The sequence below is a fragment of the Peromyscus maniculatus genome, chromosome 16, assembly GCF_049852395.1.
Source record: "Peromyscus maniculatus bairdii isolate BWxNUB_F1_BW_parent chromosome 16, HU_Pman_BW_mat_3.1, whole genome shotgun sequence".
NCBI classification, from domain to species: domain Eukaryota; kingdom Metazoa; phylum Chordata; class Mammalia; order Rodentia; family Cricetidae; genus Peromyscus; species Peromyscus maniculatus.
The window spans coordinates 18,495,799-18,519,263 of NC_134867.1; the positions used below are offsets into that span (position 1 = coordinate 18,495,799).

The 23,465-nt window shown below is 42.5% G+C and overlaps 1 protein-coding gene and 1 long non-coding RNA gene across 3 annotated transcripts in view; one reads left to right on the forward strand and one right to left on the reverse strand.

Annotated features, from left to right (window-relative positions):
• LOC143268855 (uncharacterized) overlaps window positions 1-16,640 on the forward strand; it is a 56,180-nt gene extending 39,540 nt beyond the window's left edge. The window contains exons 3-4 of the long non-coding RNA XR_013044990.1: window positions 14,309-14,583; window positions 16,044-16,640. This is a non-coding gene — a long non-coding RNA (uncharacterized LOC143268855). The remainder of the gene's footprint in view (window positions 1-14,308; window positions 14,584-16,043) is intronic.
• Hs3st5 (heparan sulfate-glucosamine 3-sulfotransferase 5) overlaps window positions 1-23,465 on the reverse strand; it is a 281,180-nt gene that overhangs the window by 61,095 nt on the left and 196,620 nt on the right. The gene's annotated exons all lie outside the window — the stretch shown is intronic.

Below are 23,465 nucleotides of genomic sequence, written 5' to 3' on the forward strand. Positions count from 1 at the left end.
GAAGTCTCAAATAAGATGACATGTAATGTGAAATTCTTTTGTTTTGTTAAATTTTAATTTGTATTTATTATTATTCTGTGTGTATGGCGTGAGTTTGGGTACATGGCTATGGCAGGCATGCAGAGGTCAGAGGGCAACTTTCAAGAGTCTTTTGCGCTGGGCGGTGGTGGCGCATGTCCTTAATCCCAGCAGTCAGGAGGCAGAGCCAGGCAGATCTCTGTGAGTTCCAGGCCAGCCTGGTCTACAGAGCGAGTTGCAGGACAGGCACCAAACCTACACAGAGAAACCCTGTCTCGAAAAACCAGAACCAAACCAAAACAAAAAACAAACAACAACAACAAAAAAAAAGAGGACTGGAGAGATGGCTCAGAGGTTAAGAGCACTGACTGTTCTTCCAGAGGTCCTGAGTTGGATTCCCAGCAACCACATGATGGCTCACAACCACCTGTAATGAGATCTGGTGCCCTCTTCTGGTCTGCAGTCATACTTTTTTTTTTTTTTTGCTCCCTCCACTATGGGTTCTAGGGATCAAACTTGGGATATCAGATCTGTGGAGCTAGCACCTTCACCTGCTTGCTGGGTTCTCTTGCCAACTTTTGAACAGCTACATGCTAAACAAATATACTATTAAAAGTGCTAGTAAGGGCAGACAAGCAGTAAGCTCAAAGTATCAATATTATTAATAACTGATTCATCAGACGAACACTTTCCATGAGACGCGATACCAAACACAAAAGGATCAGTCACTCTTTTATCTCCTTGGCTAAGTTGGCGGAATGGAAAATAGAAAAATGTCTGAAGAAAGAGTGAATGCCAGTGTACCCAGCGGCTGCTTGGGTGCATCAAAACAGGAGTGGTTGAGTCAGGCTGGTTGGGGTTTTAGGAATAGCTGTCTCTGCACTAAGTAACTGTGCCCCAGTTCACAAGTGTCTCACTTTACATAGATAGTTATCTCTAGGAGTGGAACTAAAGGCAATACAGGGGACTCGGACAGCATCCAATGCCTCTTCAGTGTCCCATATCCCGAAAATGCCTAGGCAATCAATTCCGCACATTATGCCTTACAGGGAACTAGGGGAATATATTAATATTATTGTTGGATCAGAAAAGAAAGACAGCTAGCAATTAAGATCACAGAGGCACCTAACGATGCTATTAGCATTCAGAAAGCCCTCTCAGTGAGCCAAGGCCTGCCTCCTTTATTCCTTAAGTGATGGGCTGCCCACATGGTGACCAGATTAACCAGTCACTAGGCGGGTGACCTTGAGGCACAAACTTCAGAAAAGCGGCATGCAGGGAGAAATTGAACTGTAGTCATGTAGAAAAAAAGCAAATAAGAGACAGACCTGTGCTTTGCTTTGGAAGTTTCATGTTCTTTCTAGAAGGTTGGTGGCTGCAAACAATTCCTGTATCTCTTAAAAATCAGAGCTAACTGAATTAAACGCAATCTACATATGAAAAGCAATTTTAGAAGGGTTAGGGACTTTATTTACCATTGTCTTAACTACTGATTTCCAGTATTCTGATCAAGAATGTATGGCCAATACAGTAAGTAAACTCATTTTTTTTTTAAAGCTTGAGGACAATTTCATGAGCATAAACTCGAGGTTTTAAATCATCTCGTAGATGGGACAGAAATAAGATGGTAGAATGCTGTGTCTCGGGCACGAACCTTTTGATGAGCTATTTCTGGTTCTTCTCTGCGCAGGTGGTGGGAGGGTGCTTCCCATTCCTTTGAAAGCAGGCATGAAGGGAGACGGTGCCCTGGCTAGAGATACAATACGTGGTAGAGGCTTGTCTAGCCCACGTTCGACCCTGAGTTCTATTCTTGGTGTCACATGAGAAGTTAATGTCTCAGAGACAGGGGTTTCAGACTCAGGAGATAGCTGCCAGTAACATCCTTGCTGTGGAAGTGTAATGACCTGAGTTTGGATCCCCAGCAGGCAAATAAAAGCTGGGCAGGCATTGAAATCCTCATGCTGAGGCATTGGAGGAAAGGCAGGCAGGACTCTGGAGACCATTGGTTATACCATCTAGCTGAATCAGTGGGCTTCAGGCTCAGTGAGATACCTTGTCCCAGTGACAAGGTTGGGAGTGATAGAGAAGTCAACGTCCATCCACCTCTGGCCTCCACACACTTGCTCACGTACCCACGTGAATATGTACAGACACCACACACTGAAAGCACAAAAGAAGAGGAGGGCCAAGTGTATGCAGAAGCAGATGGGGAATGGATGGCCAAAAACTTAAAGGAGGAAGCAGAATGTAGAACATCTGAGGGAAAATCTGTGAGAGGCAATCTCACGGACCGTAGCTGTAAAAAGCTTTCCTAGCGCGCCCAGCCCATATGGATTGACAGTTAGCCATATCAGGAGACATTGCCCATCTGATGGATGTCAAACGTTGTAGAATGTGATGATTTAAGGGTCTGTCCAGAAAATAATGTGATATTTCTTTCCAGTGTTACTATGTAGACTTTGAGAAACTTTAGAGACAGTGAAAGGATCTATAAATTAGAATTCAGTTGGTCCAATAAGGAACAACTGCTTAATGTTGAAAACATCATGGACAATCTGGGAGAGTAAATAACCACCAAAACAGGGAACATTGGTTATAAAAGTGTACTCTGAGATTTAGGGATGTTCATTCAAAAGATTGAAGAATGAATAAATTATTTATTATCATAAAGTCACAAAAGATCTTGAGCACCTCAATGTAATCAGAGGCTAAACTATTCCACAAGTTCACCCAGCAGATGTTTGTTGGCGACTGGCAGCTAGGATTTGTGCTAAAATGTTAGGAGTTCACAGTGTGCTGAACAGATTAAACAAAAACAAATAAACGCTTACCTAACTTCATTATGAATTTATTTGTAGTGGTTATGACAGGACCACCATACAGTCCTGGTGTATCAAGGGTAACTCTCACTTTCACAAGATTCCTACACAGGGGCAGTGATTGTAGGTTTAACTAGGGAGATAACAAAGCCCAGAAAGATAAGACATCCACAAATGAACACTATGATTCTCATCAAATTTCCGTGAGCTGAACCATACACTGATGGCTTTCATATGTATTTCTAAGTTTGCATGATACTGTTTTAGTGTGTGTGTGTGTGTGTGTGTGTGTGTGTGTGTGTGTGTGTGTGTGTGTGTTACATGGACAATGGATTTGTGGCACAGGACAATATATGTTCATGTGATGACAATTCGGTCATTTTAAGTTCAGTTGGTTTCAGAAACCATGGGACATTAATGATTGATCCAACATTCTGAGAATATTACTAGCAAGTTACATAAGAAGTATACATTTTCTTACCAGCAAAGTTTTGAAAAGGGATATTCAGAGAAACATGAGAGCAGACATTTTCAGCAGGAAATCATGTTGTTCTTTTTTCTTCAGGATTGGAATTCTAAGACTTAAAAAGGGAGGTCTTACATGCTTTTCTCTGGAACCCAGTAATGTACACCCATAATTGGAGGAATTTTGGCTGCTGGGAATATGACTTACCATTTATTATAAGCCAGAGGAGAAAATTGATTTTAGCATTCTGGAAGAAAAATTGCACCTTTGGTTCTGAATTACTTCCCCACCAGCACAGAGCCAAATATTAATGTAGATTTAAAAGGAAGAAAGAAGTGCTCCAAGCCTAATGTACTTCAAGCTTATAAACTGAAATTTACTCACCTTAAAGTACGTGGGATTTCCTGGAGCAAAACTACTGCTATTATTTTTGTCTTGCTGCTCTGACCACAGTTTATGTAGCACAAAGGAATGTTCTAAGCTGTTCGGGTGTAATCAGAACTGCAACTTCTATGAAAGGTTGTCAGTAATGCTCGCTCACTTTAGCCCACACCCCACACCAGAGTGCCACCCCATGACTTAGGATTTCTGGAAACACCATGATCCATGGAGTCTTTTCTGTGACTTGGTGCTTCAAACAATCATTTATTGTGTATGAATTCTTTAAAGTTTTTTTTTTTTTATATGACAGCTGGGGGAGGGAAGCATTATTTTCCTTTGGAGCTGTGGCCTTTGGTAGGTTGCCCATGCTCCAGTGCCAGCCTAACACAATTGCACACAGGTAACACAAACTGGAATCTGCATGTTTTTTTTTTTTTTTAAATAAAAGGCTTGGAGTCCGAAGGTGGACATGCTGGGAGGGACCTGGTGGGAGTTGTGGGGGGAGGGAAGGGAGAAGCATAGGTTAAAATCACAATTTGTATATTCATGAAATTTACAAGAATAAATAAAAGCACTATGGAAAAGAGAAAATGCAAATGGGAGAGAGCCATCTCCTAGTCTAACAATGGCAATATCCTGGGTCGTGCTTTTTGAACCTTTTTCTTTGCTGATAATGAAAATTTCTTATTATGAAAAATCCAGTGCCAGTAATTTATTCCTTTACTTTTTAATTTAATAAGACATTATTTTAGTTTTCTTTCTGTTGCTGTGCTGAACACAGTGACCAAAATCAACTCGGGGCAAAAGGACTTATTTTAGCCTGTAGCATATAGTCTGACACTGAGGGAAGCCACAGCAGGAACTCAAGGCAGGAACTGGAAGTAGAAACCAAGAGAGAAGTGCTTCTCCCTTTGCCTCCAGGCTCATTTCCAGTTCTTATCCAACTCAGAGTCCCCTGCCCAGGGGTGGCATGGCCCACAGTGGGCTGAGACCTCTTACATCAATTATCCATGAAGAAAATGCCTCACAGAAATGTCCACCAGCCAGTTGGATGGAAGCAATTCCTCTGTTCAGATTCCCTCTTTCTAGGTGACTCTATAGATTTGTGTCAAGCTGACAGCTGAAGTACACTATGACACCTGTTAAGAGAATATTTATAAATAAATAATTTATCCTATCCATAGGATGTCAGTGCATGATTATACAGTTTTTAGACTGACCATTACATTTGAATATTTGGGTCATTTCCAATGTTTGGTAACTATTACATCATTCCTTAGAGATATTGCCATAAGTTGTGGAAAGTGACTGTGTATTTTTAAAATACAGGTATATAGTGTTTTGAAGTATCACATGGTATCCTACAAATCGTCCAATTTTTTATGTCAGGTAAAGAAGAGAAATAAGTGCAAGTTTAAAGTTATTGTTTATCTTACATTTGCTTCCTCAGCATTAGAAATTGTATGTTGGGGTGGGACATGATTCTAGCGGATGAATAAGGACAGAGTCAGTATTAAACCTTAGCTCCTACTTCACTTCTGCCTGCTGGAAGTCCCATCCCAATCCCAGGACCGCCACTGTCTTCCTTTGCTTCTCTAAGTATTGAGACCACTTTTTCCTCTTGCTCAGTTCAAGCACCAAGCCTTGTGTCTAGAATGAGTCTAGCTTGCATTGTGCTGAAGAAAACAGCCAGTGGGGATTCCCTGACACCCTTCTTAGCTGGATTTGCTAATGTCGGGTTCTTGATGTTCTGCTGAACCCTCAGGGCCATGCTTTGGCCTGGAGAAAGTCTGTTAGACCCATGCTATCCCCCAAGGAGACAGCTCACTGTGCACATGCATGGCTTCCCATTCCTTGATGAACAGTTTACTTTCAGCATTCATTGCCTGGACTGGGAGAGAGAACTTTAAATAACATCTTCTGTCTTCATAGGTGGAGGCTACATTTCAGAACAGGACAGAAGTCTGTGTCAGGAAAGAAATCGCCAAAGCACACAGTAGGAACTCATCCTTGTTATCCAGTTTCAATGAGCTGGGTACTTGGAACTGTATGCTGTTTAGGTATTTGTAATGTCTTCAGTCCTGTGTGCTTCTATGATTTCCCCTTCTAAACCTATGATATTTCTGTCAGCTCAAGATCGGATGAGGATAAAGCACCTAAGATGTTGAAACTATGCTTTCATTCATATATATCACAAATACATCATAAAATGAAGAACCACCCGAGCCCCTCCCATATCTGAACCCGCTTCTTTTGGAGGGGGTATATCAAGGGTAAAGTATAATGATGACTTGAGGGTCATAATAGTACCACTGTACCCACAAGGCTGCATCATGGATGTACACATCTCCCAATCAGCAGTGGTATTTGCTCTAGCATTTTATATGCATAATTATTAAGTCAGTAAAACAATGTGTTGTTCCACTTCATACAAGTATATGCTTAGAGGATTTTATTTATGTCACCCAGATTAAAACGCCAAATCTGAAGGCACCTCAGAAATTGTGTTGCCTATGATATTCACCATAGAAATGAGAAAATTGAGGCAAGGTTAAGTGACTTGACTTCCTTCATTTTATATATATTTTTAATATCCGAAAGCAATTAATAATTTGGATTAAAAAGTAAATAGGATCTTTGTCTAAAAGAAAAATTATCTAAACAGTGTCATGAAAAGGAAAATAAAGCTAATGACTATTGTTTAACTGAAAACATCCCAAAGTCTTGGGCCTGGCACCGAAAGTCCTGGCTTGTTCATTTGTTCTTAACGTGAGGTTTCCATTTTAGTTTCTAGCCTGGTCAAGTTCAAATATAACTAACATGTTTCTATGATCATGTACATACACCATGTGTTCAGGCATGCTAACCCATGGTGTGACTGTCACACTGGGCTCTGAAATTGAGTCCCAGTTTCTTCCAGACAGATGGGCACTTCCCAGACTATGCATCCCTGGCTCACATGGACTCTGAGAGGTGCATGAATGCATTTTTTTCCAGTACAGAATGCTACTTTATAAATGTAAGTCTGCTGCGTTTTTTTCCAGTACAGAATGCTACTTTATAAATGTAAGTCACTGCCTTTGTCAGCATTGGGTAACTCAAAAATGCTTTGAGCGCCTGCCTCAAGATGCCATAAGTCTACTCAAACTGCAAAGATGTCCCAGAGGGGAGCTGCTGCTGTTGATGTGTTCAACAATAGGTACAGAATGCTAGCTGCTTACTTCAGTCTTTTCTACGGTTCCCACCTCAGCTACCCTCTGAGGCTGAGGTAGAAACTGGCAGGGCCCTTAACGTTTCCACTTAAAGACAGTTGGCCAGACAGCCCCACTTCCAACCCTTGAGTTTGCCTTTGGAATGCTTTCTGAGCCCACACCTTAGTTTTGATTTCCCATGGCTACCCAAATCATTCCATCCAGCAGTTACTGTAAATGATGGCCACTGTGGATTCATAGTAGAGCTCTTACCGCTCTTGGTGTTCAGCACTGAACTAGACCATGACCCCTGACAATCCTAAGACCCCAGCACAGGTCAGGCCTCCCTCCAATCTGGAAGGAGTGATGAACCTGGGCCAGATGGATACACATCTGTGGCTGGTTTATCAAATCTTTATTCTCTCAGTCAACAGCATCTTATGCTCTAAATGTTTCCAGTGATCATACCCACTTCCTGATGCTAACCACGCATGTCACAGTTAACATGTTTCCATTACTATGATCAGTAATTGGGCAAGCAAGTCTGTCCAGGATCAGCTCTTTATAATTGGTGTGTTGAGGGGAAGCACATCCAGACAGCAGGGGAATATACTCAGTAGGAGAATATCGGCCTCTCTTTCCTGGTGAGACAGGGTGACAACTCTTAACAGACAAGGGGCCATTTTATTAACAGTTATCTATTGCTTTTCATATTTACATTGTTTTGGACCATTTGATATGTTCTTCCCCAGAAAATTGCTTGTTTATAGTAAAGAAATAGTCTCTGAAATGACTAAATTCGATGGAATATTTCACAGCTTGGTCTACAGGGTGAGTCTAGTCCATGAAATAAGCGTTTTGCTGTAGTGGCCACTTTTGCTAGAGATATAAATTCATATATCTCAAATTTTCATTAAACTCAGTCTGGGAAAAGCAAATGAAATGTACTTATTTTTTTCTCTGGAAGATACAGTGTTCCACTGAAACATGTAAAAGGAACATAACTAATAACCCTATGATTTTATTTTCCTTTTTTTACAAGTAGAAAATATATTTTAAAATATAAAGATATTTTTAAAGTTAAAATCTCTTCAGAAGCAATTGCTATTTTAGATTTGTGGCATTTCATACAAAGAGCAATTTCAGTTGATACCTTTAAAATGGAAAAAGCATGCACAATTTGGAAACTTGATTTTTTTTTTTCCAGTGGGAGGGTAGAATTTCCATTGCCTTTGCAGATAATTCTAGAGTTGTTGAATAGACCGAGAAATCCAGCTCTAAAATTTAGGGTGACATACCACACAATTGTAGGTATATAAAACTTGACTTTTGTCTGGATAGAAATCATTGGATTCTAGAAAACAAGGCTTTACATTTGCTAGCACTTTGTGAAGGGGGTTAAATATTCAGATCAAAGGGCACTCTATTTCTGGCATTGTCTGTCATCCTCGGTGACCATGGCAGCTGATTTACTTGCTTGTTTTTTAGTTAAATTAGTCCTTTGGCAATGTCATACTTGTATGTAACACATTCTGGTGACTTTGTTCCCTGCCCTCTCATCTCGCTCTCACCCCTACCAAACCTACCCTTGCCTGTATCCTTCCGATACATCAATTTTGGTTTTGTTGTGTGACCCATTCCATTTAATCAGGACCGTCTGTGGTACTGCTGGATTGGGACTATCTGTTGGATCTTGGGAGGGTCACCAGTGGGTACATTACTGAAGGTAATGACACCTCCTCTTTTCCTGGAATCTTTCCCTGAGTCCCTCTTCCATCCTTTCCTGGCTGCTGATGCTGATGCTGATGCTGCCTGGTCTGCTTGTGCAGACCCCATCCAGTCATCCATAGTTGGTAAGAGTATGTGTCTGCAATGTCTGGCATGGTCCAGAAGATGGCACTTTGCGGCCCTCCCTATATTCCAGCTCCTCCAATCTTGATGTCCCCTCTGCTGAAATATAGCTTGAGTCTTGTTCAGGGAAGACAACTCAGCCACCACTTAGTGTAAACATCTTGTACAGACATAAGACTCCATCAAAGGCAGGTATTCAGAAATTAATAATCTGGTCTTATATACGTTCCTAGTTAAGGCAACAACATAATGAGTGCATAGTGGGAACTCTAAGTGGTACTCCTCCCAATTAATCAATGTGCACAGCTTAGGCAGAGCACTCAGCTGAGGCACAGATGAAACAACTCAGCTTGGTCTCCATCTAGCCTTTACTGTGGACTCCAGTGAGCACTTGGGAACCTGCTTGGCATTGTTTGACTCTGCTATTAGAGCCAGCTATGCGCTGGTTACTCAGCCCCCAACCCCATTTTTTTAAACTCATATGCACATAGCCTGGAAACTGACAATACTAGTCTATATACTAGAAAACATCCCCCCTCCCGAGACTGCTCAGAATAATATCTCTAGGAAGACACTGAAACAACATAGCTTTATAGGAATAGCTCTATCAAGAAGCTCCAATCAGAGAGCCTAGTGAACCGTATGTTCTTGGCTTTTTTCAGCACAGTTTAGTCAGTTCCTTAAGACACTCAGCAAGAAGCTACATCTCAGAAACATTCTCCGGTTGGATCAGGAAAAGAGGCCCAGCACACATTCTGCCTGAGCAAAGTTTGAGGTCTGGAGGAAGGCATGTTTACAAAATCAAATGCAAATAAGAAACAAAGGACATCGTGTGCTTTCCTGAGAGAGCCATTCATAAGCTGCAATTCAAGCTAGCTCTAGTGAACTTAGGCAAAGGTCTAAGCGGTCTCTCTTGCCCAGCTGCTTGCCTCCAGGTGTCTTCCTGCCTGTCTTGTCCTCTGTTCAGGGTCCGATAATGAGAAACACTGTCTGCACAGCCAAGTAGAGTTGGGGTGAAAAGAAAGTCACCTTCACTTACTCGCTCTGTAACTTTGGGCATGTCACTTAAACTTTCTCAGCCTTACGTTATTAATCTGTAATGTGGGCATAATATCAACTTTGAGATTTTTCTCAAGTATGCGATCTATGTAAGGATCATGCACAGAACTGAGACATGGTGGATTCAATACTTGACAGCTGCTCTGTTGATGCCAGTGTCCCTGGATGAGCAGGGGCAGTAACTCATCCCCAGAGCATTTCCCGTTCACAAGACATTTCTTCAGAACAGCAGAACTCTCCTGGCTCAAGTTGCCCATTTACTCGAAGCATTCCGGGCATCCTGACAGGCTGCTGGGTGAACCTCTATCTTCCATGGGAGCACTCCTTCTGCCCTTCAGATGAATGCACAGGAAGCTGTGAGCACTGAGCATGGCCTAGAAGAATTGGGTTCAAAGGAAGGTTTTGCCAGTTGCCAGCCGTGTTCCCTGGGGCACATCACTATTTAATCTATCTTAGTCCAGGCTTTCTATTGCTAAGGTGGGGACTTATGATATATCAACGGGTTCTTAAGAGGATTACATGGTACAAGGTCTGCAAATGGTGGCTGTCAACAGTCAGCACTATAAAACTGAAGTTATTACTATGATCCATTCTTGGCCCTTGTCATGGAGCATGCCCCCCAAATGATAGAAATTTCTTAGCATGAAGCTACAAATAATAATTCATTTGGCCAACAACAAGTCAGAGAAAGAGAAAACACACACACACACACACACACACACACACACACACACACATACACATACACACACACACACACACACACACACACATACACACACACACACAATAGGACACAGGGACATTTTGATTGAAATGCAGGTGTTTAGCATTCCTTTGGCTAGCCCAGAGTGAGCGCCATCGAAATTATCAAAATAACACAGACAGCATGGAAGAGGATGGTGAATCTGTGAGACCTGAGGCCAAGTGAGAGAAGATAAGCACCTAAGTTCCCACAGAAAGATGAGTGGCTAAACTAGCATGGCGTGTACACTTAGCAGACTATTACCCAGTCTTTAGAAAGAAAGGTCATTTAGACAGAATGCAAATGATGATTCCTGAGTACGTTATGGTACGTGATATAAATCAGGTGCAAAGGAGCTTGTAGTACAGTACTCAGAGTCATGATAGAATTGTGGGTGATGGGCTGTGGGAAGAAAAGAGAGGACATTAATGTTGATTGAGTAATGGTGTCTTAGCTGTAGAAAGTGAGAGTTCTGGAGATGATAGCACCCATACAACAGCATGCATGTGCTTAAAACTATAAGACTGCATTCCCAAATGCAGTTAAAATGGTAAATTTTAATTACCATTAAAAACAAAAGCAACAGTACCAACAACGGTAATGAAGTAGGCACAAGTAGCCATCCTGTATAATTAACCTAACTTATGGAAAGTGCTAAAACAGAGCAACAGTCTTTAACAATGTAAAACCATCAACAGTTACAAAAGATCAAGAGAGAACTTTTAAATGAATTATTTTCTCAAATGTTTGTGTCTGTGTGTGTTCATGTGTGTTTATGTGGGTACGGTGTGTCACTGTGCACGTCTGGAGATCTGAGGATACCCTCAGGTGTCTGTCCCTACCTTCTCTGTGTTTGAGGCAGAGCCTCTTGTGGTTTGCTGTTATATTCACCAGGCTAGGGAGCTCCTGTCTCTGCCTCCGTGTCCCTTTAGGAGCGCTGGAGTTATAGACCTGGGTTGTGTGCTTTGATGTGGTGTCTGGGGATTTCCATTCAGGTTCTAACACTGTGTGGCAAGCACTTTGCCTACTGAGTCCTGCCCCAAGCTCAACAGAGAAATTTTGGAGGTGAAACAAATTTCTGGTATTTCAGAACATTTCCTACATCTTGAAATATTTTGCAATGTTTCTCTAACCATGTGTCTTAATTAGGTATATTTTATTATATGCAAATTTTATTTGACATTGATAGTTAATTTTTAAATTTTTTGGTTTTTTTTGAGACAGGGCTTCTCTGTGTAGCTTTGAAGCCTTTTCTGGAACTCACTCTGTAACCCAGGCTGGCACCGAACTCACAGAGATCTGCCTGCCTCTGCTTACCAAGTTCTGGGATTAAAGGTGTGCACCACCACCGCCCAGTGACAGTTAATTTTATGTGATGACCTAGCTAGGCTGTGGTAACAGATTGTTTCACCAAATTCCAGTTTAGATGTTACTGTGTGTGTTTTTTCTTTTGTTTGTTTGTTTTTATTTTTGTGATGAACATGTAAATGAGTAGGTTTTGTATAAAGGAGATTATCTCAGTGTTTAATTTTATGTTTACATTTTTTATTTTTTATTTTTTTTAGGATCTAGGACAACCAGACATTCGGTCAAAACTCAATGTTTAGTGGGTTGTTTTCTAGATTACTGTAGAAATAACCATCTTATTCAATAAGAAACACAGAACCAATGCAAAGAAGAAAGCCAAGAGGTCAGAGCAATAGCTAAGAGCTAAAACCTTACCCTTCCTCTCGTGGTGGTCCTACCTCTCCGAAAGAGAGCTACTTCCTGTGTGTCTGTCTTTATAAAGACTTTCTGTTCTGCCTTCTCATTGGTTGTCAACCCAACCACATGACTGCCTCATCACTGCCTGTCTGTATAGACCTCCAGATCTTCTATGGTTGGTATTGAGACTAAAGGCGTGTGTCTCCAATTCTGGCTATATCCTTGAACACACAGAGATCTACCTAGCTCTGCCTACCAAGTGCTGGGATTAAAGGCGTGCACCACCACCACCCAGCTTCTGTGATGGCTTGCTATTAGCTCTGACCCCCAGACAATTTTATTTATTAACATACAAATCACATTTTAGTACAAATAAATATCACCATAGATTACAATAATTGTTTAATTGGTTTATTGCATAAAACAAACTGCCCATTCTAATGTGGGTGGACCTCATCTAACTAGTTGAAGACCTGAGTAGAAGAGGCTGAAGGAACTTCCCAAGGATGGTAAGGTCTAGCCTTTGCACCATTACACTCTGTACTAGCCTTTTGTTGGGTCACCAGCTTTCCAAATGGAGCTCATACTGTTACTTCCCTGAGGCCTTTGGAGTTGCATGGGAATTACACACCAGCTATTCTGAGTCTCCAGACTGCTGAGTATAAATCTTGGAACTTTTCAGCTTCTAATCATGTGAACCAATTTTTAAAAATCAATCTCTTGCTCCCTTCTTCTTCTTCATCATTAGAAAGTGAAAGCTTGTGCATGCACATAAAAGTATGTGTTGTGATGTGTGTGTGTGTGTGTGTGTGTGTGTGTGTGTGTGTGTGTGTGGTGTCCTTTACTCCCAGAGACATATGTCTCCTTGGTTCCTCTCTCTGGTAATCCTGGCTATCCACCCTCTACAGTGTGGATGGGCTTCATGAAATCAGTTGAAGAGCTTCAGAGAAAAGAAAGGAATTCTGTTTTCAGGCCACCTTTCCAATCAATACCACAGCATCAACTCTTGCTGGAATTTCCCACCTGCTAGTTTTCCCTGGAGGTTTAGGACTTGCCAGGCCCCCAGTTGCATAAACTTTCCAATCACCCCAGCCCCCTAAGCATGCACAATACTTTTGATTGGTTCTGCTCTCTTCTTGGGAATCCCAACTAACACATCCATGAAGTTGCTTGAAATTACCTGGGAGACTTTATGAAAATCTAGACTCTCAGTTTGCATTCTGGTCTCACTGAGTCAGAATGTCTAGGAATAAGATCTGACCATGAATAGTTTTCAAAGGTTTATTTCTGCCATGAATTAGAGAGATCCTGCAACAATGTCTTAATCTGGTTAGACAACCTAATTAAAAGGCACAAGCCTTTTTTTGTCCTTATTCCTGAGCATTTTATATAAGTAATGAAACAGTTAAAAGCAGGCAGACTTGTCGAAATATAAGTGTCACAGAGGACCATAGGGTACTGATCTGAACATGGAGGACCCCAGTCATCAACAAATTCTGATTTTGTACCTATAGCAAGTGTTGTTCTATATCATACAGATAAGGACACATGCCTGAAAAATTTGCCCCAAGGAGCTGACACTGGAGCTGGAGGAGCTCAGTGAACAACCAACTCGACACAAACCTTCAGTTCACATTCTCTCTCTCTCTCTCTCTCTCTCTCTCTCTCTCTCTCTCTCTCTCTCCACACACACACACACACACACACACACACAAGCTGTTTAGCTGATCACTCGTTGGACTCCAGCCAGTAGGTTAAAAACAAATTCAAACAAAATAAACCTGTAGGTCGTATGTGTGCTTTTGTACATATAATTCACTGTTCCAAAGTTGAACAGTGTGCTGGTTGACTAAGACAGCTGCTGAGAATAAAAAGTACTAGAAAACAAAATAAGCAATTAGCTCCAGTCTGCTGTGAATGCCTATGAATGATTCTGGGCTCTTCGCGACACTCAGCCTTGCTCTCAGTGACCACAAATATTAGGTAGTCACGGGTGTTTCAATGAGGAAAAAGTATGGCTAAGGGCTCATTGTTGTAGAAATGGCTGCTGATCAATTCTTTTTGTCCTTTATAGGACAGACTCCAGGAAAGAACAAGTCAAGATTCCAACTTGCTTCCTTGCCCACTCACCAGACATTCATTAAACAGGGATTTTACCACTATCTGTCTCGTAGATTCTGTCAGAGGCAAATGGAAATCCAAATTCCTCAGCACAATGCCCATCACGGGGCCAATTCTCAGGAATGCCAACCAACATCATAAGTATGTGACATCATCATTGACCAGGCGTTTCTCCAGCAACTGAAATGCAAGACAAAGGAGACTCTGCCATGGAGCTGCAATCCTAAGGTATGTCGGGAAAAAGGAGCATTCAAAGGTGCAATGCACAGTTCTTAATATTGGGAGAAGGCCTAGGGGTGCCTCTGACAGGAGTCCTCTGGGGTGAAGAAATGAAGGAGCCATCAAGGAGGATGTTTGGTGTGACTGCAATCTCCCAAAGGCAGTTTCAGGACAAAATATTTAATAATTATAGTAGTAATATTAAATTCATATAACAATATCTGTGTGAAAAGTAGCTATGATAATATTGATCATCAAAACCTTTGTACAAGATTCAAATGTGTGAGATTATTCTTGCTAAGATCATTAATAGCTCATAGGAGTTTGCCGTTCCATTCTTTGATGGAGGTAAAACTGTGAAGCGTGTGTGATTTTGAGAAGGATGGAGAGTTATGTCAGGTGAGGCTGCAGAGGAGTCATGTAGATTCTCCTCTCCTAGGTGAGGAGGAAAAGGTGCATGTGGCATCAGTAGAAATAGCAATAGGCTCTTCGAAATGTGATAAAAAATATGTATAGCTATCCAGCAGCACCTGTCCCATATTGTCCAATATTGTAGCCACAGGCTATTTAAATAGAAAATAACTACAACTGGGAACATTTTAATTTACTTTACTTGGTTGAACAAACAAAATTTCAAGTGCTTAATATGACTGTTGTAGAAGAATATTATTTTAAGATGTGTTACATTTGTTTATACATGGAACATTTGTTGTAATGATGCGAAGATGTGTTGCATTCTTTTATGTTGCATTTGTTTAACTCTGTGAAGCCGAGTTACTTTGCCGGTCTAGAACACCTGATTGGTCTAATAAAGAGCTGAATGTCCAATAGCAAGGCAGGAGAAAGGATGGGCAGGGCTGGCAGGCAGAGAGAATAAATAGAAGGAGCAATCTGGGAGGAGAAAAAAGGAGCAAGAGAATAACGAGAGGAGAATGCCAGGGGCCAGCTACACAGCCACCCAGCCACCCAGCCACACAGCCACACAGCCACACAGAGAGCCACATAGTGAGAGTGAAAGTAATATATACAGAAATAAGAGAAAGGTAAAAGCCCAGAGGCAAAAGGTAGATGGGATAATTTAAAATTAAGGAAAGCTGGCAAGAAACAAGCCAAGCTGAGGCCAGGCATTCATAAGAAAGAATAAGCCTCTGTCTGTGATTTATTTGGGAGCTGGGTGGTGGGTCCCCCAAATGAGCAAAAGCAACATTTTGGCATTCCAAACGTGAGGCTGTAGAAAGCTGAACAACATTTGACAATTACTTCTTTGTACATCAGCCACTCACATACAATGTTCTCACTATCCTAGGACATTTTATTGCAATGCACCTTTTGTTTTACATAGTATCTTTCCATTCCACTTAAAAGCACTTCACAGTGGAAAAAACAAAGCAAAACCAGACAAACAATGAATAAAAACCTTGTTTAACACTCTGCTGAAATGTTTGAAATGTACTTCTATAATTATCCAGGTAATTGCTGGCCTATGAAGAACTCTAATTCAGCGCACAAATGTTTCACAGAGAAATTTAGGCCTCATCCTAGAACACACCCATTTATGCATCAAAGTTCTGCAAGTGATTTTGGAAGTGAAACCTGGAGCCACGTTAATGTTCCAGTTGTCTCACATTTCAGGAAGAGCTGAAGGCAAATGTCTACTTCCACAGATTTCCAGAACGAAGGTTGAAGGAAATAAAATTTGAGTAGACAATATTTGAGGAGTGAATTCAGAAACACAGGAAACAAAGGTGGGAGGTAGTCTCTGTTGTATAAACTCGATGAAAGTGACCTTTCAGGGCTGGAGAGCTGGCTCAGAGGTTTAGAGCACTGGCCGCTCTTCCAGAGGAGCTGCGTTCAGGTCCTAGCACCCACATAGTAGCTCATAATAGCATGTAACCCCAGTTCAGAGGATCCTGTGGTCTCTGTTAGCCTCAGTTTCAAGGCAACCATTAACACACATGCAAGAAAAACCCACATGAAAAGAAAAAAAGTGACTTTTATAAATTTAGGGCATAAAAAATATACTTTTCATCTTTTGACAATTTTTTAATATGTTAAAATACATAACATACTAATCTTAAAGAGATATTTTGAAAGAGTACGAAGCACAACGAAACTGTTTTAAGCAAAGAGCATGGTGTTTACATGACCATTAGAAGCTGGGAGGGGACAAGTTGAGATCTAAATAAAAAATACTTTTTTTCCCAGGGAAGTGGGAGGTGGCCTCAGTGTTTAGGTGCTTTTTGTACCACATGGGGACCTGTGTGTGGGAAAGCCTGGCACATGGGGTGGGCTTGTGGTTCCATGGCTGAGAAGGCAAGCAGGTGACTCTCCAGGGCATGCTAGGCAGCCAGTTAGCTGACCCCTACCTAGCCAGCTGAGCTCTAGGCTGATCATACACAGCTTCTCAAAAACAACGTGTGAGGGGCAGCACCAGACTTCTGGACTCCCTACGCATAAGTACAGGTATGCAACCCCCTACATACACATACTCACATATACACTTGGACATATGTACACTCACTTATATACACAAGCATACGTCCTGCCCACATGCACACATATACATAGACACTTGAGCATACATGAATTCGCATATACATACACACACACACACACACACACACACACACACACACACCTACCTTGAACATAAATACTTGAACACACATGCAGCACATAAACACACACATACACACATGCACCCACATATGCACACACATATATACATTTGAACACATATCACATACACACGTTCACGCACACACAACACCCCCCCCCCACATGCACATACACAATTGTTTCGGGAAGCTCACTCTTGAAGAGCTCATATTTTATTTCTGAGTTTGCTCAAGCCCCAGACAACTATCAGCTATGACTGATTTTCTTTTCCTATAAAAATGTATGAATTTTGCTTCTACAAAATTATTCACTGTTGGTTTTTTTCTCTATTTTTTTCATTCTGTTGAATAAAATTCATAGCCAGTTGTCACTGTAAGGCTTGAATATAATCAGGTAAGCCTTCAATAATAGTCTGGTGTGCCCTTTCATTGACGCCAGGACCACTGGATGTGAATCCCACCTGCAATTCTTCTATTGGCATTTAGTATGTTTTCTTCTTTTGTTTAATCTATTACATGTTATGTTACCTTATAAATATTTTGTATTTTGTTATATTTATGTCCTAATTTAAAACTTTTGCATATTTAAGTGTCATTTTCAATTTTCTCATTGCTCTTAACCTCGTGAAGAAATTCTCAAATATCATCTACTAACAGACACTAAAAATGGTAAAATGAGAACAATGAATGGCCTTCAGTGGCCCTGAAAGTGTGTGGATGGCCAAAGAGGCCTTAATTTCTCCATTACACTTTGTAACGAGTCTGTTAAAAAGACTCGAGTTCCTGCTAAGATTTCTTAATGAAAAAGACTCTACGTTTTGTTTCTTGCTCCCTCAATGAATTACAACTTTTTGACAAATGCGGTTTTGTTTTTAAACAGTACATTGACTCTTGCTACTTATTTATACACAGCACACAACATAATGCCTGTCATATCTTATTATGCCACAGAAATGCTGGCAATGAAAAAGATCACACTCGTGTTTGCAAAGCTGTTCATTAGCCAAGGTGGTCAGAAAGGCAGCTATTCCAAACTCAGGCAGACACTGCCAGGCAGGCCTTTTCCAGGCCCGTCACAATCAGAGCACTTACAGGCTGCCTACCTCAGCCTAAGAACAGCGGTAAACAGGAGTGCTGTGGCCTGAAGCAGTGGAGAGGGCCTGGCCCACATACAGAAACAGCTTTGGCCGGGTCCAAGAAAAAGGCACACTGATAAATAGTTAGGGGCTCTGTAAATATTAAACAAGTCTGCATGGAGCCATATGTGCACTTGCTGAGAACAAAGGCTAGGCTCTGCTGGATCTGAAAGGCAGATGGAATGCTAGGGCCTGGGGTGCTGCCTCCTTCACTACCGGAAGCCCAAGCTCCCTTTCACGACGGTCTGAGTTCAGAGTTTGATTTTCTTACAGGAGCTTTTCAGAGAGAGCAGAATGTGACCTACATGACGTCCTGTTCTGGCTTGACTCTTTTCTCCACAGTTCTTGTCATCCTGATCTCTGGCTGGTTCTCAAATATCGTCTTCTCTCTCTAAACGCAATTACACTTTCCATGGGCCGGTCCCTTCACCCTCTCAATACACCCTCATCTTTCCCAACTCTGCTTTTCCTGGGTCTGGCCTCCACACCTCCCTCCTCCTGAGCTCTGCCTCCAAGTTCTCTATCTTCCCCCTTCAACATTAGCTTCGCAAAACTTCTCAAGACCTGAGCCCATACCATGAGTCCTGGAATTCAAGCGATCCTGAGAGTTTCTGTAATCCATGATTCCACTGCTCATCTGAGAACACAGATTGACAAGGAGAGGCCCAAGCTGGCTTCAAAAGATAGGCTTTTGTTCTTCTATGGTTATCTTCTCTCCCAAGCCCTCTCTCAGAGCACAACTTGGTTGTATTTAAACTACATAATTTTTTGCAATCTGTGTATTTAAAAAATATTTATCCCAAAGAAATGACTCTGTTAGTAGAATCCTAGTCTGAGAGGAGGAAAATGGGGGATCTTATAGGATCCCAGGAAAGTTATTTTAAAGTTATTACTCAGTCAATACTTATTGAGTACTTATTGTATATTATTTACTATTTTAAGTAGCAAGCATGTAAGTCAAAGGCTTGGCGGGGTCTACTGCTGTTGTGTTTTCAGATAGACATGGCATCCAGCTTCCTGCCTTCTGACTACTCATGTTGATATCCATAGATCTGGGCTGCTCACAGCCTTGGTCAGAGAAGCTTCTGCAGTGAGCAGCAGTCAGTGCAGAAACTCATAACTATTCAAAGTGCTGAGAAAAAGTGACCGTTGAATGCTCAGCTATGAAGGGGACATTTATATCTGTCCCTGTCCCCAAAGGCTCAAGGAAGATTTTTGGAAGAAAGTGTGAAAAGAATGTAAGAGCCAGAGAATATACTATGAAATGCTTTAATTTGGATATTACGTGTCCGTTGCACCCATGAACTAATAGCAGCTGTGGTTACCTGCACAAGATTGGTACAAGACAGAGTCCATCATCGTTCCGGCATGGATGCGGGAGTGTCACAGGAGGGTCTAGCTCCAGCTGAAGAACTGTTGTTAGTTACTGCTTGTTGTGGGAGGTGGGATTATTTTATTCAGTGGGGTAGCCATTGAAAGGTTGCCCACACTACAATAGGAAACCTCATGGTCCTATTCATGAAGGCAGTTCTAATTAGCTCTTTGCATCATAAAACGAAACACAAAGACACAGACACTTGAGAGAAACTTCCTGGGAGGGAGAAGAGTTTCCTTAGGGAGGTAGAAAGTGATAGGAATTGGGGTGAAAATGACCAAAATCCATTATATACATGTAGGACATTATCAAATAAAAAATACAAATGTCCAATAAATATTTACTTGAAGAAAAAAAAGAAACAGAAATGTGTATAGGATTTTCAGCAGCACCAAAGAAGGGATTCTCCATGGGATAAAGTTGGGGTATTCAAGGGACTTTTTAAAGAGGTTATGAGATGAGTCTGGAGTGCGCACAGTGGTTCTTACAGGCTGTTGGTTGGGGGAAGAGAGCATACAAGCTTAGGATATGAGAAACAAAGGGGGATGGGTGAAGGGGTGGGGTACAGATATTTAAGGATGCATCGAACCAAGAAACTGACATATCCTGAGGCTGGAGAGTTCCGCAAGGACTTGAACAAGGCCAGGTCAGACTTGCCATACCAACAGTGTACAGCAGCCTCCCACTGAGGCCAGCCTGGCACTCTGTGAGCATCACAGTCATGGTCCCATGGTTTGGTCAGGGCTATCACAGCTGTCTGTGTACAGGTGAAGGAACTGAAGCTGCAAATTAAACAACTCCATTCAGGCCTGGTTCCTAGGTCTGACCCAAGGTTCTTTACATAAATAGGTATGTCTTAACAATATTCCCTCCCCCAATTCATAAAGGGCCTCTGGTTAGATCCCAGTGTGGGAGACTCAGGGAAGCCAGGAATCCTGTGTTCAGCTGTAGGCAAGGAGAGTTCTTCAGGGAAAGGAGGCCATTCTGATCCCACTTCAGTGCTTTACAGCCCTGGCTGGAGGTGAAATCACCAGGGAACGCCTACCTGGGTCTCACATCAGACATAGGCCTTAATTGGGTCTGCGCATTAAGTTTTTTTTTTTTTTTTTTTTTTTTTTTTTTTTTTTTTTTTGGTTTTTCGAGACAGGGTTTCTCTGTGTAGCTTTGCGCCTTTCCTGGAGCTCACTTGGTAGCCCAGGCTGGCCTCGAACTCACAGAGATCCGCCCGGCTCTGCCTCCCGAGTGCTGGGATTAAAGGCGTGCGCCACCACCGCCCGGCCATGCATTAAGTTTTTAAAAAGTACCTTAGGTAATTGTAGCATGTGGTCAAGCTCTGCAGAGACCGCTAGTGTTTGGGGAATGTGTCATTATTCTACAAGTTTCCTTCTCCCTGGCCTTTGTCAGTCTCTCTTCCTGAGTGTTGGGTGACTTTAGGTCCTCACCACCATCACGGCCCACTTATAACTCTGATATTCACACAAACTCTCCAGGCATCTGCATCCAGGCATCCATATGAAAAGGTGGTGGGCTGAACTAGGCACGAAAGCTCAGAAACCTAGGATGGGACGGGGGCTGACAGAGGCGAGCCTGGAGACATGCTCTGTCAGTGTTGTTAGCCTGGGGAACTGAAGTGGGGGACCATGAGAGGTAGAGAGCCTAGGCCAATGAAAAGATTAATGTGGGGAGGATACCGTGGGCTTGTTTACTAAGCCCTGGGGAAAGGTTATAGACTATAGTAGCCTGGGTCCACTCTTGCAGAGTGTGCCTCCTGATTTCCTACCGTCAGCCATTCCTTCCTCAGGTCACAGCACTGCAGATTCTAGCTTCGATCGTGACTCAGATACCAGCCGGGGGACACCAAGAGCAGATCCTATCCAGCCATTTAATGTCTTTTCCTTCTGCTGCTGGGATCAAAGCTTACATAGGGGTAAGCATTCTACCGCCCGGCTACAACCCCAGCCTAAGCCGAGTGTTCTATATCAGGAAATTGAAGTCGGAAGAAAATAGATGTTACCTGGGAACAAGGATTGTGCTTAAGTGAGGAGGAGGTGGGATGTTGATCAGGGCACTCCCCAGACAAAGGGAAGTCAAACAAGGGGGCAGCCCAGGCATCTGGGAGCGGTTGAGGAGGTAATGGACACCAGTCATCCACTGGAACCTGAGCAGACCCAGGTGGGCAGATGCAGAAAGCCGCCCCCCCTCGGCTCCCCCTTGCTCACACAGGGGCTCCTATCTGGTGCTGCGCACCTGCCAGCCTCCCTCTCCTCGCCGCTGGGATTGCCACCTAGGCCTCAGCCAGTTCTCAGGCACCGGACCCGATGCCATCCTTGCTGGGCCACTGCCTCCTCTTTCACAGTCTAGGGATCATTTCTTCTTTCTTGTACAGCAACTTATTGATGAGCATTTCTTGCACACGCCAGACATGCTTTTTACTTTGACTTCATTTTTCTGCCCTTGTCTGGAAGGCCCTCCCTCATAGCCCGTGCCTTCCTTTCTTGCTGGCTTCATCTTAATCCATGCGCTGCTTTTTCAGTGAGGACTCTCCTGATGGATCACCGCGGCCAGCCCTGCCAGCAGCTCCCGTTTCTTTGTCTTTCTCCACGTGATTCATCTTCTTTCTCAAATCCCTCAAATTGATCTCCCCCACCACGACAGCAGAGACTTCTTCTACCCTTCACTTTGTCTCCAGAGCCTCACATTGAGACTGATACACAGTAGGTGCGCGGTGCATACGAAGTCAATCCTGCCTTCCGTGTGATTGATTGCTAGGGCAGCTGTGTGAGTATCTCATTCCGTCTCTGTCCGCCCCCCACCTCCGGTTCTTGCCTTTGTATCTCTCACAACGTCTTATGATGTAACATTTCTGTTGTAGTAAAGGAAATTGGGCATTAACTGGAAGCTCTTCAGCTTCTTCCCCAGGGCCACTTCATTTTTTTGGTTGGTGGACTGTTGGCTGCAGGAATGTGCAGCCCTTATGTTGTGTTTTTGGCACCGGATCGCTTCGTGTTACAAATCAAGGCATTTCTGGCCGTTGGAAGCCTTGTTTAGTTCAGGCCCAGACTGCGTCAGGAAATCCCCCTTTCATTTGCATATAAGGCCCGGGGACATTTTTCACACTTGGCTCTCACCACCTTTGGCTTATTTTAATTATGTTATTTATGGAGTACCGAAAGTTCTGGTATTTTTATTATTATTTTTTTTTATGAAGGACTGTTGGGAGAGAGAATATCTTTTTTCAATATTTCGCTGTTTCGATTTTATTTACTAGGAGAGGATAATGTACTCTGCTGAGGAACTATTACCAAAGTGTCTTTTACCTAAATGGGGATGTGGGTATGGCAGTGAAGAGCACCTCTGCTCTCCACTCCAACGCCTCTGATAACAGCATCCTGAATGGAAACCTGACTACTCTCTTCCTGAACAGGCTCTCTGGAAAAGTTTTTTCCCCCCCATCTTAATAGTAAAATTTCACTTCTCCCTTCACCTCTCAAGCATCCCGTTTACAATGTAAAAGTACAGAAGCCACAGTGGGTGAACTCAGCTCCGGGGTGCTTAGAAACGGCGCTGCTTGTGGAATACCACTCAGCTAAGGTAATCAAGAGGCGCACACACTTACACATGGTGCAGAAAGATCTTCTGAGGTTCCAGATTGAAGTGACACACTGTTCTGTTGCCGGAGTACTAAGTATTGGGCTAGGGGTTGCACTGTTCCATTCATACAACCCTTGCCAGATTGGCCCAGCAGGAAAAGAGGTCATTTTC